The sequence below is a fragment of the Schistocerca gregaria genome, chromosome 2, assembly GCF_023897955.1.
Source record: "Schistocerca gregaria isolate iqSchGreg1 chromosome 2, iqSchGreg1.2, whole genome shotgun sequence".
NCBI lineage: Eukaryota > Metazoa > Arthropoda > Insecta > Orthoptera > Acrididae > Schistocerca > Schistocerca gregaria.
The window spans coordinates 63,505,389-63,521,452 of record NC_064921.1 but is presented as its reverse complement, the minus strand read 5'-3'; the positions used below and the strand labels follow the sequence as shown (position 1 = coordinate 63,521,452).

The 16,064-nt window shown below is 44.8% G+C and overlaps 1 protein-coding gene across 2 annotated transcripts in view; it reads right to left on the bottom strand.

The window, feature by feature from the left end:
- The window catches only part of LOC126336327 (leucine-rich repeat and calponin homology domain-containing protein), a 725,442-nt gene that overhangs the window by 137,264 nt on the left and 572,114 nt on the right, over window positions 1-16,064 (bottom strand). The window lies entirely within an intron of this gene.

Below are 16,064 nucleotides of genomic sequence, written 5' to 3'. Positions count from 1 at the left end.
GTGATCAGGAGGCTAGAGAAGTCATCACGATTGGCTTGACACAGCTGCGACATTTGCGCTGCTAGTTCAGTTCGGTGATCTTGTTTTATTTGGTGTCACCAGTCGCGCGACCCAGAGAGCGGCGACCAGTAGCGTGTTCAAAATATCGCGACAATGTTGAAAACTAATCCTTGGCTGATTTTTACTTTTTCCAGTGACGTTTCGGTTGTAAATGCCGGTCTTCGAACATAACGGCCTCTACTTCTCTATGGATTCCCTGTTATTCACAAAGTGAAGGTCTGCCGCATCCTTCTTTGTCATACAGATTAGTCCGACCACTGCGCTGCCTAAGCAGCGTGTCATGCGATGGTGCCTTACTTTTTTTTATTTCTACGCTCAGTACGTTTCTCTCAAATGCCGAAAACTAATTACGGCACGATACACCACTTCATCTATGGGCTACGCCAGTTTGTTAATGCTCCTCTAGCAGCGCACAAACAAAAATACACTCCTGGAAATGGAAAAAAGAACACACTGACACCAGTGTGTCAGATCCACCATACTTGCTCCGGACACTGCGAGAGGGCTGTACAAGCAATGATCACACGCACGGCACAGCGGACACACCAGGAACCGCGGTGTTGGCCGTCGAATGGCGCTAGCTGCGCAGCATTTGTGCACCGCCGCCACCAGTGTGAGCCAGTTTGCCGTGGCATACGGAGCTCCATCGCAGTCTTTAACACTGATAGCATGCCGCAACAGCGTGGACGTGAACCGTATGTGCAGTTGACGGACTTTGAGCGAGGCCGTATAGTGGGCATGCGGGAGGCCGGGTGGACGTACCGCCGAATTGCTCAACACGTGGGGCGTGAGGTCTCCACAGTACATCGATGTTGTCGCTAGTAGTCGGCGGAAGGTGCACGTGCCCGTCGACCTGGGACCGGACCGCAGCGACGCACGGATGCACGCCAAGACCGTAGGATCCTACGCAGTGGCGTAGGAGACCGCACCGCCACTTCCCAGCAAATTAGGGACACTGTAGCTCCTGGGGTATCGGCGAGGACCATTCGCAACCGTGTCCATGAAGCTGGGCTACGGTCCCGCACACCGTTAGGCCGTCTTCCGCTCACGCCCCAACATCGCGCAGCCCGCCTCCAGTGGTGTCGCGACAGGCGTGAATGGAGGGACGAATGGAGACGTGTCGTCTTCAGCGATGAGAGTCGCTTCTGCCTTGGTGCCAATGATGGTCGTATGCGTGTTTGGCACCGTGCAGGTGAGCGCCACAATCAGGACTGCATACGACCGAGGCACACAGGGCCAACACCCGGCGTCATGGTGTGGGGAGCGATCTCCTACACCGGCCGTACACCTCTGGTGATCGTCGAGGGGACACTGAATAGCGCACGGTACATCCAAACCGTCATCGAACCCATCGTTCTACCATTCCTAGACCGGCAAGGGAACTTGCTGTTCCAACAGGACAATGCACGTCCGCATGTATCCCGTGCCACCCAACGTGCTCTAGAAGGTGTAACTCAACTACCCTGGCCAGCAAGATCTCCGGATCTGTCCCCCATTGAGCATGTTTGGGACTGGATGAAGCGTCGTCTCACGCGGTCTGCACGTCCAGCACAAACGCTGGTCCAACTGAGGCGCCAGGTGGAAATGGCATGGCAAGCCGTTCCACAGGACTACATCCAGCATCTCTACGATCGTCTCCATGGGAGAATAGCAGCCTGCATTGCTGCGAAAGGTGGATATACACTGTACTAGTGCCGACATTGTGCATGCTCTGCTGCCTGTGTCTATGTGCCTGTGGTTCTGTCAGTGTGATCATGTGATGTATCTGACCCCAGGAATGTGTCAATAAAGTTTCCCCTTCCGGGGACAATGAATTCACGGTGTTCTTATTTCAATTTCCAGGAGTGTAATAAAAAATAATAATTACAGAACTTTCTTTTTTACGAGGTGTTAAACACACGCAATCTTTTATTGCACGCTCATTGCACAGCGGCAGGAGGTCAGTCACGCAGCTATACTCCGCACTCGTCTTCCATTCATTGGCACAAGTTGGCGAGATGCGGCCTTGGCACGCAGAGACGACGCCGCTGACCTGCCCTCCCCCTCACCGCCCCACGCGCCGGTGGTGCTGCCTGTGTGGCTGGCAGCTGCTTACCTGTCAGTCGGCTGTAGCCCGCGGGGACCGCACAATTTCCGGAGATAACGCGCCCTGCCCTCGGCAGACCACACTTCCCAACGCGCATGCGCCCCGGTCTTCTGTGCGGCTGACGCCAAACCCGCGGGACACCCACCATCTGACCTCACTTTTTGAGCACATCCTTTGCGACACATCAACGATGGCAACTTCTTAGCTCGGTACACACAAGTGGCTCTATTGTCAGTTTAAATTCATGCATCTGCAATAACGTAGCCTTGTCTGAGAAAGACACTGCAGAGTGACACACGCGGCCGGACCTCGTTGGAAGATGAAATTCCCGCTATCAATTTCAAGTCGTGACATGAGCCACAACTGCAGCATATCAAGACAGGCTATAACATCGACCGCTCAGTCAAGAAGAGTATGGTTGCACACGGCACAGAGCACGTTAACCTTCTCGGAACGTGTTCGACCGCTGCATGTTAATTTCTCTGTCCCCCACACGCGTGAGTTGTGTCGGTTGGTTTCTCCCAAAAAATGAAAAGCAGCTTCGTCACTGAAGATTGTGAAGTCGCCCTTTTCAAAATGCATCTGTATTTTAATGTGAAACTGCCAACGGCGCAATTTATCGTCACGGCTTATAGTCTGAAGAAGCTGCATTTTGTACAGCTTCGTTCTAAATCGCTTACGAAGGGTTTCCCACACTGTTAGCCGAGAGATATTCAATTCTTCCTCACACGGTCCATTTTCTGTTCTGTCACAACCTCTCGGCCTGAACATTTTGCATTGTACAGACAGCCGTACTCCTCGAATCTCTTGTACCATTTAACTACGTTGATGGAAAGTCGTGGCGTCTTCTGAAACTTGCTACGGAATGCTCTTTGCACACCCGCTACCGACTGGCAACGTGCAAAATCTAGAAAACAAAATGTTCTCTCTGTCAGGTCTGCCGCCATTTTCAGCAACTATTGGCGGTTTTCCGAACTAACGTGCGAGTAATATGTTAAAAAACAACTTTCAGATAGGGGCTTTCACGTATCATTTGTTAGTTACGTTTAACCACTTACCACAACGATTTTTTTAAAATGTTTCATGGACATTATAATGTCCCATGTATATTTCAGTTATCGAGTCAAATTTTGACTCTTTACTAGTGTTATCATTATCACATAGATCCTTGCGGGTCACCAACATCCCTTTCATTAACCTTGATTAATCAGCGTAAGAATTTAGTCATTATTTGGCGCCTATAAGAAGTGTCGAGCACAAATTTCAAAGAAATTTTGCTTAGTTTTGAGGACGGAATCGTATTGTAATAAAAACTCTTCGTTATTAGAAAAGGTCTCGTATTTTCACGTACTCTCGGACGTCAGATATACAGGATGTTACAAAATGTACGGCCAAACTTTCAGGAAACATGCCTCACACACAAAGAAAGAAAATATGTTATGTGGACATGTGTCCGGAAACGCTTACTTTCCATGTTAGAGCTCATTTTATTACTTCTCTTCAAATCACATTAATCGTGGAATGGAAACACACAGCAACAGAACGTACCAGCGTGACTTCAAACACTTTGTTACAGGAAATGTTCAAAATGTCCTCTGTTAGCGAGGATACATGCATCCACCCTACGTCACACAGAATCCCTGATGCACTGATGCAGCCCTGGAGAATTGCGTATGGTATCACAGCCATCCACAATACGAGCACGAAGAGTCTCTACATTTGGTACCGGGGTTGCGTAGACAAGAGCTTTCAAATGCCCCCATAATGAAAGTCAAGAGGGTTGAGGTCAGGAGAGCGTGGAGGCCATGGAATTGGTCCGCCTCTACCAATGCATCGGTCACCGAATCTGTTGTTGAGAAGCGTACGAACACTTCCACTGAAATGTGCAGGAGCTCCATCGTGCATGAACCACATGTTGTGTCGTACTTGTAAAGGCACAGGTAGAGTAGCCGTATGAAATCATGGCGGTGAATCGAGGAAGTACAGTACATACTGACGAAACTAAAATGAGCTCTAACATGGAAATTAAGCGTTTCCGGACACATGTCCACATAACATCTTTTCTTTGTTTGTGTGTGAGGAATGTTTTCTGAAAGTTTGGCCGCACCTTTTTGTAACACCCTGTATTCAGGTATCCCTGAGAAACTTTCATTGGTAAAGATGTAGTCAGCCATTTAGCGTGAAACACATGATCTTGTGTAACCTGGGAGTAGGGACTGATGAATGATGCAAAGGGAACGATATAGTAGCAATCACGGATGCTGTCTGTTTGGATGTCACTTGCGAGTCGACGAAATTTGGCGTAATTCATTGGCTGGTGAAGTATCTTATCACGCCACAAGAAAAAACAAGGCGTAGGTAACAACTTCGAAAAGTGATTACCGACAAAGTTACCTGAAAACTGCTTCGATTCATCACATATCTCATGAACAATAGCTAACCACAGCACTGTTCTTGCTACTGCCTCCTAAACCTTCTCTATTTTCAGCGATGAGAGAGCGCTGAAGATGGTATCAGGGCGGAGTCAGCCGGAAATTAAAGATCCGAATTCTGTGGAACGAAGCTGTGGTAATAAAACGGGGAGAAAATGTAGTTAGGCAGTATATTTTTAAAAAGTTACGCTTTCTTATCTAAGCCCCCCCTCTCTCTCTCTCTCTCTCTCTCTCTCTCTCTCTCTCTCTCTCTCTTTGTGCCCCCCACCACCACCCCTCTCCTATTCTTTCTTCCTTACATACAGAACAATTTAGGTGGGGTTATTCCTACTTTCTTTGTGTGGTTGCACTGAAATGTTAACCACTTTCGAATGCAAGCCTGCAGTAGCCTTCATGCCAAATTGACGTTCGTTGCTTATTGCTTTTAGGTGTTGTAATCCTAATTGCCAGACGTGTATTATTGTACCTCGCAATTCACTAAGATTTACTTTTCACGAAAATCTTTGCATCTGATTGACTGCCGCGCGATCTAAGGCGCATGTGTGTGTGTGTGTGTGTGTGTGTGTGTGTGTGTGTGTGTGTGTGTGTGTTGTCCTTAGCGTAAGTTAAAGTTAGATTAAGTAGTTTGTAAGCCTAGGGACCGATGACCTCAGCAGTTTGGTCCCATAGGAACTTACCACAAATTTCCAAATTTATGATTGATCACACAACCGCCACAAGCAAATAACCAAATTTTCGTGTCAGGAACTTCACTGTGCACCACCTGTAGAATCGTAGTTTCCAACGACCATAATATTATAGCGACGTTCGGGCCATTTCTATGTCAGACCGAGAACTTTGGAAACTTCCATCGCAAAAAAAAGTGAGCAGTCACCAACGGGAATTACGAGGGGACTTTAAAAATTAAAGTGCATATTCTTGTGGCTGACGTAGTAACTTTTACAGAATACTGCACTACACTTCAAAATGACACAGATGCATGTCACTATTTTTCAACATACTCACCAACACTGTAAACAGCGATCGGAACGTTGTAGCAATCGTTTAATTCCTGGACGATAGAATTCCGCTCCTTGATCACGAGACTATTCGACAACCGCAGTGTGGACGTCCTCACCGTCTGAAAACGTCTTTTTCCCAGACGTTCTTTCAGCTTTCGGAAAAGACGTAAATCACACGGTGCATGATCGAACACGTTGAAGCAAAGCTTGTGTTGTGCACGCCGTGTGGTGCGTCGGATGTCGTGCACGTCAACAATGCCTTGCTTAATTTTCCATACTTCTCCTACCTTATGCCGTTGCGCAACGATGTCATTGTTGCAGAATACGAATCGCCATTATCGGCTGAGCCCTTTGTCAAACTATCTGTACAAAGAATGTATCTGTATAAAGCTCCTCCTTGCTGATGGCACAACCATGCATTTCTTCCACAGAGGCGAGGTGATGTGTTTCTACTCTATAGACGATGTCTTTGTTGCAGGTGTGAAATGATGACCCTATTATCACCGCCCGTAATGATGCAGGTTACGAAGTTATTGCCTTCCAAGGAGTCTACCGACACCATAAGCGTTGCTTCTTTGCGTGCAGGTCACACTGATCGCGGAACACAGCGTGAGCTAGGGATGGGCATATTCCTAAATACGGCGATATACATTGCATCAATATTACAGAAAGATATCGGTATTATCGAGACAAATATACCATTATTTAGATAAATCTGTCGATATTTTCAATATTTAGAAGAATTTTAAAAAAAACTGGTCGAAGTAGCAGAAATGATATCCAACATTAACCAATAAAAGACATACAATGTACTATAAAATCACTTCTTTGCAAAAAAAGTAACCTATAATCATCACCGATAGACACTAACAGGGCTCTTTGTTTAATATGTTCCCCACTCACTCAGTCTGCTTCTGTTATCTAGCATAACCAAGTTTACTGAGGGAGTCGCTCTTTTGGACGAAACAGAAGAGGCTTGGCGTATTAAGTATTTCTGAACAATTTCTGACAAGACAGATGTGAAATGACGACTAAACATTCCAGACAACAAAGTCCATTTCCCATTAAACACCAGTGCTGTAATGAGTATGATTTTTGTTCCGAGGGTACGTTACTTTTACAGCGCGTCTATCTCTGCTTGATCCAGGCAATCAGGCAGTTGCCTCAAAGTTGCGAGCAGGAAGTAATAATTCACACCATTCTCATGCAGTGCTGTCACCTAATGTGTGCATTTTGCGACTTATACCTATCATTTGCAACGGTAGAAATTACACACAGATTAACAAACTTTCAAGAACATGCGGTGTAAATACATTCATATTCAAATCTGGCGCTCATTTGTAGTACTGATTATGGTTCAAATGGCTCTGAGCACTATGGGACTCAACTGCTGTGGTATTTAGTCCCCTAGAACTTAGAACTACTTAAACCTAACTAACCTAAGGACAGGATTCGAACCTGCGACCGTAGCAGTCGCACGGTTCCGGACTGCGCGCCTAGAACCGCGAGACCACCGCGGCCGGCTACTGATTATGAAATTAAATTAAGTCCACTGTAAAATATTTAGTGTACGATTGCAAAGATTGGTAGTAGTTGGAATGAGCAAGAAATCTGCTGATGAGAACTATAATGCCTATGAATCAAGAGAAGATAGATAGTAAAAATGATGTTGTTGTGGTCTTCAGTCCTGAGACTGGTTTGATGCAGCTCTACAATAACAATAACGCTTCCGATATGCAACATAAAATAACGATTAATCGAAATACAGAATTTAAATACTTCCGATGTTTATCGATCTCGTTTTGAAGAATTGTCGATATTTTGATATATCGATACATTTTGCCACTCCATAGCGTTAGCACAACTTCCGATACTGCAGAGGACCTCGGTCGATGAAATGAACACTGCCTATTGACACACGTATGAGCTGAGCACTGTCAGCGATAGTCACTCGTCGAGTGCTGCGTACCGGTTCCTGGACTTTGTCGTCTGTGGTCGATGTCGACGGTCTTCCGACTGTGCGGCCTTGGTCAAACTGTTGGCACCATTTTACTACGAGTGGACGCCACACTGCGTGTGGTCCATATGACAGCCACAATTTCACGAGGAATCTGTGTAAATTAGACGGTTTGCCCAGAAGACTCATAATGTCCCGCATACTTCTGCTTTGGAGTACATAATTTTCGCAACAATGAATGAATAAAATTTATATGAAGTAGTTACAAGACGCTAAGGCAAACAGTTACAACAAGATACACCGTTACTCGGACACAAGTATTCCCTTAGGCCATCGCTTAATTTCCAAAATTTTTGGTGACAGAATGCATCTCTTCAACCATTTGTGAAAACCTGTGATGATACTTACAATGAGAAATCGATTTTTACAAAACACTGTTCTGGAATTCAGAAGGAAAGAATATCGGCGTTAACGTCCCCTAACACTGAGGTCATTAGAGACGGAGCACAAGCTCGAATTGTGTCGAGGATGGGGAAGGAAATCGGCCGTGTCCTGTCAAAGGAACCAGTCAGCATTTGCCTGGAGCGATTTAGGAAAACCTAAATCTGGATAGCCAGATGTGGATACATCTCTCTGTCCAAATTTCCGGTTTTTAAAACCGTAAAGATTTAATATAAACAACAGGTGCTACAGTCTGTCGCAATAGCAATTATCATCTTGCTCCCTAGTTCTGCTCGTCAAATACCGGCAGAAGTCGGTAGTCTCCGTGACTATGACGTCATGTTTTCAATTGCTGCCAGTCACAACGTTCATACAGCTGTATTTTAGCTGCTCGGTGAACGTGTGTCCAGCATTAATTGCCTTTAGCGATAAACGGCGACGAAGATATTCCTGGACCATCGACTTCCCAAAGAATTACGATAAACAAAGCACTATGTGACATGAGACCCGGAGCCAGACGTTTAGTACATGTTTTAAATCTTGTCTTCTACTCGTATTCATTCAGTTGTGTTAGAACTGAATTGATTCAAACGAATGCGTGATGTCTGTTCTTTCGGACATATAATGATTCGCCTCGGTGGCAATGAATCCACCACCTTCAGTGCGGATGGACAATTACGTTCGACCTTTGCAGCAATCTCAAAGTTGCGAGCACGAAGAACATGGACAGGTGGCACTAGTTGGGAATGTGGGTCGGCCGAGAGGCATGCCTCGACATTTCAAGCAACTGCGATAAACACTGCGTGAAACGCATGATCTTGTATAACTGGGTGGCGCAGTGGTTAACACAACTGCCTAGTAAGCATGAGATCCGGGGTTCCAATTCCAGTCTGACACTCATTTTCACTCGTCCCCGCTTATTCAGCATAAAGTCCCTATGCACCTCACATCAATAGTTGACTCCTTTTCCATTCCTTGCCGACCCCCCCCCCCCCCCCCCAACTTCAATTTACATCATATCTATCGTTTTACGTTCATATTCATTACTGCTAATAAGCAACAGATTTAAACACGAGCATTCCCATATTACGAACTAAGCTCGATAATCTCGGATATACTGTAGATCTCTGAGGTTGCGAACAGTCGTAAACAAAATACAGTCTATATACAGGGTGAGTCACCTAACGTTACCGCTGGATATATTTCGTAAACCACATCAAATACTGACGAACCGATTTCACAGACCGAACGTGAGGAGAGGGGCTAGTGTAATTGGTTAATACAAACCATACAAAAGTGCACGGAAGTATGTTTTTTAACACAAACCTACGTTTTTTTTAATGGAACCACGTTAGTTTTGTTAGAACACCTGAACATATAAACAAATACGTAATCAGTGCCGTTTGTTGCACTGTCAAATGTTAATTACATCCGGAGATATTGTAACCTAACGTTGACGCTTGAAACCTCGGACGTTCAGTTGCGTGTTGTAAGAAACACGGGCCACGGTCGGCGAGCAGCATCTGCAGGGCCAGCCCGTTCTCCTGATCTTACACCTCTGGACTTCTTTCTGTGGGGTACGTTAAAGGAGAATGTGTACCGTGATGTGCCTACAACCTTAGAGGATATGAAACAACGTATTGTGGCAGCCTGCGGCGACATTACACCAAATGTACTGCGGCGTGTACTACATTCATTACGCCAGAGATTGCAATTGTGTGCAGCAAATGATGGCCACCACATTGAACATCTATTGGCCTGACATGTCGGGACACACTCTATTCCACTCCGTAATTTAAAACGGAAACCACGTGTGTACGTGTACCTCACCCCTCGTGGTAATATACATGTGCGTCAGTGAAAAAGGCCAATAAAAAGGTGTTAGCATGTGGACGTAATGTGCTGTTCCAGTCTCTTCTGTACCTAAGGTCCATCACCGTCCCCTTTGAATCCCTACGTAATTCGGTGCTCTCCGATACACACGATCGAACAGCGGAGTAGTGGTACTCAAGCGTGAACTTTAGGTTACAATATCTCCGGACGTAATTAACATTTTACAATGCAACAAACGGCATTGATTACGTATTTGTTTATATGTTCAGATGTGCTAACAAAACTAACGGGGTTCCATTAAAAAAACGTAGGTTTGTGTTAAAAACATACTTCCGTGCATTTTTTATGGTTTATATTAACCAATTACAATAGCCCCTCTCCTCACGTTCGGTCTGTGGACTCGATTAGTCAGTATTTGATGTGGTTTACGAAATATATACAGGGTGAGTCACCTAACATTACCGCTGGATATATCATCGGAGATGGCAAAACGCCGTTCCGGTCGAAATTAAGCAGGAACCCCAAGCGCACAGGAATCTTGAACAGCCAGTGTTACTGTGGGTTTATAAGCTGAGATTACGAAACGAAGCAGCGCCCCACTCGGTCGTAGTGAGCTGAAGGTGGGCGGCGTGCCAGATGCAGGGACCGGAGTGCAGCCTCCACCAGGCGGCTATGCCCCAGGGACTCGCCACACAGTCCCCCACAGTGGAGCAGGAATTGCGGAGCTAGCCTAGCCTCGGGATGCATCGTAATATGAAATTCCTCACGGATGGAAACCAATAACGCAGGCACGATTCCTCCCAGGATGCTTCGCCCTCCGCGGCGATTGTAATTACGCCATCCGACATCAGTGGCTGCAGTATGCTGTGGGGTTCCTGTGTCCCTCTGCACATTTTCGTGATCTGCGGTTTCCACTGAGATGAACAGCAGAAATGCGTTGAATGCAGAGATAAATATTTAGAGTAGGGAGTGAATTTCAATATCTTCTGCAGCGGGCACGGAACAATAGTCCAATAGCTCGCCTACGCATCGTGTTTTATTGTAAATACTACCCCGACAAAACAGAAGAAAGTCTTCTCTCGCCAAAGACCAAGACGTATTACGGAAGTTGACAGCAGTCTGAACGGAGCGTTAACCGTATCACTATCAGTTTTTCCGAAGAAAATGAATGGTTAATTAATGTTATAGTCAGAAGCAACAAAATGGGAAACTATTTCTCGCCGTTCCGTTTTTCAACTCGGGGAGAGGTGGGACATAGACGGTTATTCATATGCGTCTGGGCTTTCAGAAGACGACTGCACAAAACTACAAGACACACAGAAAATAGACACACGTCAGTGTATAGAGCGTCTCTTTGAGTCTAACTCATATTATGTGTGTTCAACGTCTGCGTCTTTCGTGAAAGGGCAACGTCAAGGCGTGCGACCACTCATTGACACAAATTGCATAGGAAGGCGCGAAAGCAGCACGCTTTGCAAAGCTGTTCATTCGGTTGCCTATCTGCAGGCGTGAAATAATTCTAGCAAGCAGAGGCCACACAATGTAATTTGAATACACTACAACTTACAAGTGCAAACTTTAATGGTAAGAACCACCGAAAAAATACTCCTATCGGAGGACAAATAGGGTGAATGTGTTCCTGGTTACCAGAAACGGATAAAGATACGGAGAAAGTTTGTTCGAGATCGGGATCTTAGGGGAATACAGCGTAAAAATTACAGCCATTTGATGTGCATAGACGTCTTGGAATGCGCTGATCGATTTTGATACCCAAAAACCATGTTTTTGTGGCGTTTCTCGATAACATAAAAATTTTCCTTCTAGCAAAATTCCTCGAGAATATACCGTTAAAATTTGCGCCATTTGCTGCGGTTAATTGTTTAGATATCCGCTGCTGATGGGGAAAGAACGTGAAAAAGTTTTTTTCGCTGTTTTTTTTTTTCTCAGGAACCTCCCATAATTTAAATGGTGCCCCTTAAGGCACACTGTACATCACATCTAATGCAAAGAGAACCAATCGATTTACTCCATTTGCCTACGCTGCCCGGTGCTGTACGATAGTTAAGACGATCCTTCTGTTGATAAACAAGTGGTCCCTAGGCCAAGGGCTATTGAAATGCAAAAAAGTCCAAGGTTCAGAAGATTCCCGCACAGAAGAAAGTAATGACAAATTTGATGGACGGAAATGACATCAGAACAATAGTAAAGATAGACTGACAAAAGACTAAAAGACAATTCTTATAACGAACGTGGAATATTTATGACAACTACGAAACAATAACACCGACAATGAAGAGTCAACATTCATATTGTGGATTCTCCTGCTCACCATTGCGCAAACAGACTGTAGGAGCTTCTAAAACTACTGCAGTTGCATTACGAGCTAAATTATACTTACTTGAATACCGGCAGGTTAAAAAGAAGTGATCCAAGGTAGACAGCAACTTACCTAGAAACAAAGAAAATATATTTTAATGTTATCAGATAAGCGGAGCGTGTCTTCTCTTTTGAGAAAAGAAGTAACATCAGATTAAGTTTACGAAACTAGATACTAATTTTAAATAGGCGATGATAAGGTTTTGAGACCGCACGACAAGGTCTTTAGCACCCGTAATAAAACATAATGAGACGAGTGTGGAGGAAATAAAATTACTAATATGAGAACTGAGAATAAAAAAGTAAGAGAAGTCTTGAAAACTTAAACACACACACACACACACACACACACACACACACACACACACACACACACACAGCAATGAAAATAACAGTGTCAAAGCCAACACTAGGTTAAATAGGAAATAAGCAATGTAATGTATTAAAAGAAGACAGCAGACACTTGCAGCCAGCTGATCGCTGGAAGATTCACGTGTGAACCAGTCAGTCTGCAACACAATAAAAACTCCAGCTTTAAAGCCTACGCCAGACTTTATTACAAAATTTTAAAAGCTTCACCACACTCGTCTCATCGTCATATACAACAGAGGGCCTACCTCCACCTAAACAAGCTTCTCTCATTTGTCACGAAGTACAAAGCACTCAGTTAATATTAAGCAGAACATACAGTGCGACAGCAAATACGTAGTTACTAAAGTACCGTGCTTTGACTGAACTCGGAACTCCTGGGAAATTGTTAACGCTTGTGTGACAAATGAGGCACGGAGTAGTATAAGTACGGGAGGATTGGTGTCAGATACGTTAGATATAAAGACCAGCCGATAAGAAGAATGTTGAAATCAGCAAAATGGATATTAGATGGAAATCCAAGAAGTCAAAGAGGGTAGGTAGGACCGAGAACCTGAGGCACAGATGGCACCATCGCCGCCCCTGGACTGCTAATTTCCCATGGATCAGAAACGTCTGTTACACTCGTCAGGAAAATACACTGACAATTGTTTTAAATAAATACTAAAACGACTTCGGCCACACTTTTGGAGACGTGGCTGGTCGTGATTGTACCATTAACAGCCACAGTTAATGAATTAACGTTTTCTGTCCTGGAAAGTCTAGGGACGACAACAAAAGTATATGTACAAGCATTAAAGTAGGCCCAAGCTCTCGTTAACGAACATACGTTGGGTGTGCCTAGTTGGCACCCTTAATATCTCGGCATGCCTTCGTATCTCTGACAGCCCACGCTCCATATCTAAACTGATAACAGATGTGGTATGACGTGCAAGGACAAGTTATTACCGCGGACGTTTTGGCTCCGTAACACTGTCCTCCCCTCCCCCTTCCATACTTCTACTACATTTTATTATGTTTCCTTTTCCTGCAGTCGTTTGCGTTTATTTCTACGTCCCCTTTCTCTCTCTCTCATTCACTCATCTCTCTTCTTCCCCTTCTATAACCCTCCAATAATTGGGCAGCAAAACAGTTGGTTTTATTCCTCCCACTCGCACTAGGACAATGAAGCACTTCCCTATATCTAGGAACGATTCTACGAACTAACATGATAAGTGCACCACACATTTCTTGCAGGCTGTCGGTACTCCAGGATGATTCCATTACTGTGAAACACTACTTACCGACGTCAGATACCAGTAACCCAGTAATGCCACCAAACACCCTCGACGGCCAACAACTCGTGTAATGCACCCGGATACTGTCGATCGACTCCCAGATTTAGCTAGCTCTCCGAAATTCCCGAACTTGCTTAAACATTCAGGCCTTTCAGCCAATCAAGCTGCTAAATCAACTCACTAAGTCTAGGGTATAGACTAGGCAAGCATCCCTAGCCCACGAGACTCGTGGAAACTTTGTCGTTAATAGCCAATATTACATCACCAAAGCGTAGCTGCCTATTGGATCAGTCTCGAAACAAATGCAAAGGTACTATCCCAATTAAAACAGGAGACTTCATCCTCCTAACATTCATTTTTACCGACCCTCAAATGATTATTACAATAAGCACGAACGCTTCAGCAGTTGACGTTCGTGGAGTCGTAACACCTGCTCCGTTCACCGCAACCGCCTGCCATCGTAGTATAAATGGTGTGAAGACCGTCATATTGCGACCAAAACCGGTAACCATTGTTAAATAAATGGTTTACTGCAGTAGAGACATTTTTTAATCTATTCTAAAGTACTTTTATCCAGACCACTGTTTCTCCACGAGATATGTTCTCAAAAATTATTAGTGCCGTATTAGAGTGTGTCAGTTACATTGCCTGTTAACTCAGTTTTCCAATGAAACTATCGGCATCTTACTTTCGAAATAAACACTTTAAAGCAAGTCCTAGAACTCACACAATTATATACTGTTATCCTTGTGTGGGTTAGGCATTTGAAAGATAGACCTGCACTTTAATGAAATTACATACTGCTTAGTATTAAAAGAGTTTCGATTATGATAACTGTTTCCAGTCGCGTTTCCAAGAATTACACACTTCATCTTCAGACGCAGGTGTCTGTTATATTATGTTACAACTGTTGGGACATTATGTTTCTGTGTGCAAAGCTCTTGGTCTGGCAGTTTCTAATTTCTCTTTTACGAATACAGCGAGACACTTCGGATAAACTGCGGAAAACGATGTGAACTCTGAGCGATGTGTTTTATCATGAATCACATTCGAGGATGGTGAGAAGGAAGTTAGTCAAAAAAGAAGTTCGCATACGCAAACATCGTGCACTAACGTGTGTAAAATGAGATGCATGGTACTGAAGCATTATAAATGTGACATCTCGTGGAATTCGGGTTTTCTGTCGGATTTCAGCGTCTTCAAAAACGCTATTTCGACGTCATTACATGACGTCTTCATCAGGTGTTCCCTGAGACTGGCTGCTTGCTCTGTTTACACCAGGCACCGGGCAGGCATAAATATGCGACCCGGTCCAGCAAGCAGCCAGTCTCAGGGAACACCTGATGAAGACGTCAAGTAATGACGTCGAAATATCGTGTTTGGAAGACGCTGATATCCGGCAGGAAACCCGATTTCCACGAGATGTCATCAAATCGCTGGGAAAGTCTAAGAAATTACATTATAAATGTGATTGGCAAGTTTGTCTACATGGAACATGGCTTGGAAATAAAGAAGGAAAATTAAATTTAAACATCAGGTCGATGTCAGCGTCTGTAGTGCCTAGGCACAAGCTGGTATCTGGCAGCGACTGGCCGTGGTATCGATAAAGGAACCACCTCAGCATTCCCCTTAAGTACGTTTGCGCAATCGTGAAACGCATTTTCCAGATGGCTGGGCACGGATTTGACCGCTGCTCTTGGCGAATACAAGCATAGCGCTTCATTGCGGCAGGTTGTCTGACCAAATTACGCCCTCAGTCGTTTGGTTATTGACACGTTTCATGGCGCACCAGTGTCTTCGCCAGTCCAGTGCCCGCTAGCCGTGACCTGCGGCGCTTCTTGCAGCCAGTGCGCCACCGCCTAAACGAGCCTTGAGCAGAAGGCGTGAAATCCGTCTGGCGAGCCGGCGCCACGCCGCGTGACACGTTGGCTTCGTTCTTGCCAACCTGGCCAAGTTCCGGAGCACGTTATTACACTTCACACCCAAGCCACCCATTAAGAGTTTTGTGCCTCTCAATAAAATCCGTAACTGAAGTACCACTCATGTCCTATTAAGTGGCGAAGAGTTACGTCGTTCCGAAACGTAATAACGAGCTTCTTCGTTGCCTCCTCATATCCGCGACCGTAACCTCTGGTAAGGCTCTTCTTTGACTCTCAGCTTCACTGCACTTCTATTACTTTTAACAATAACTACACCACTATTTCACTCCACCATTAAATAACATAAAAAGTT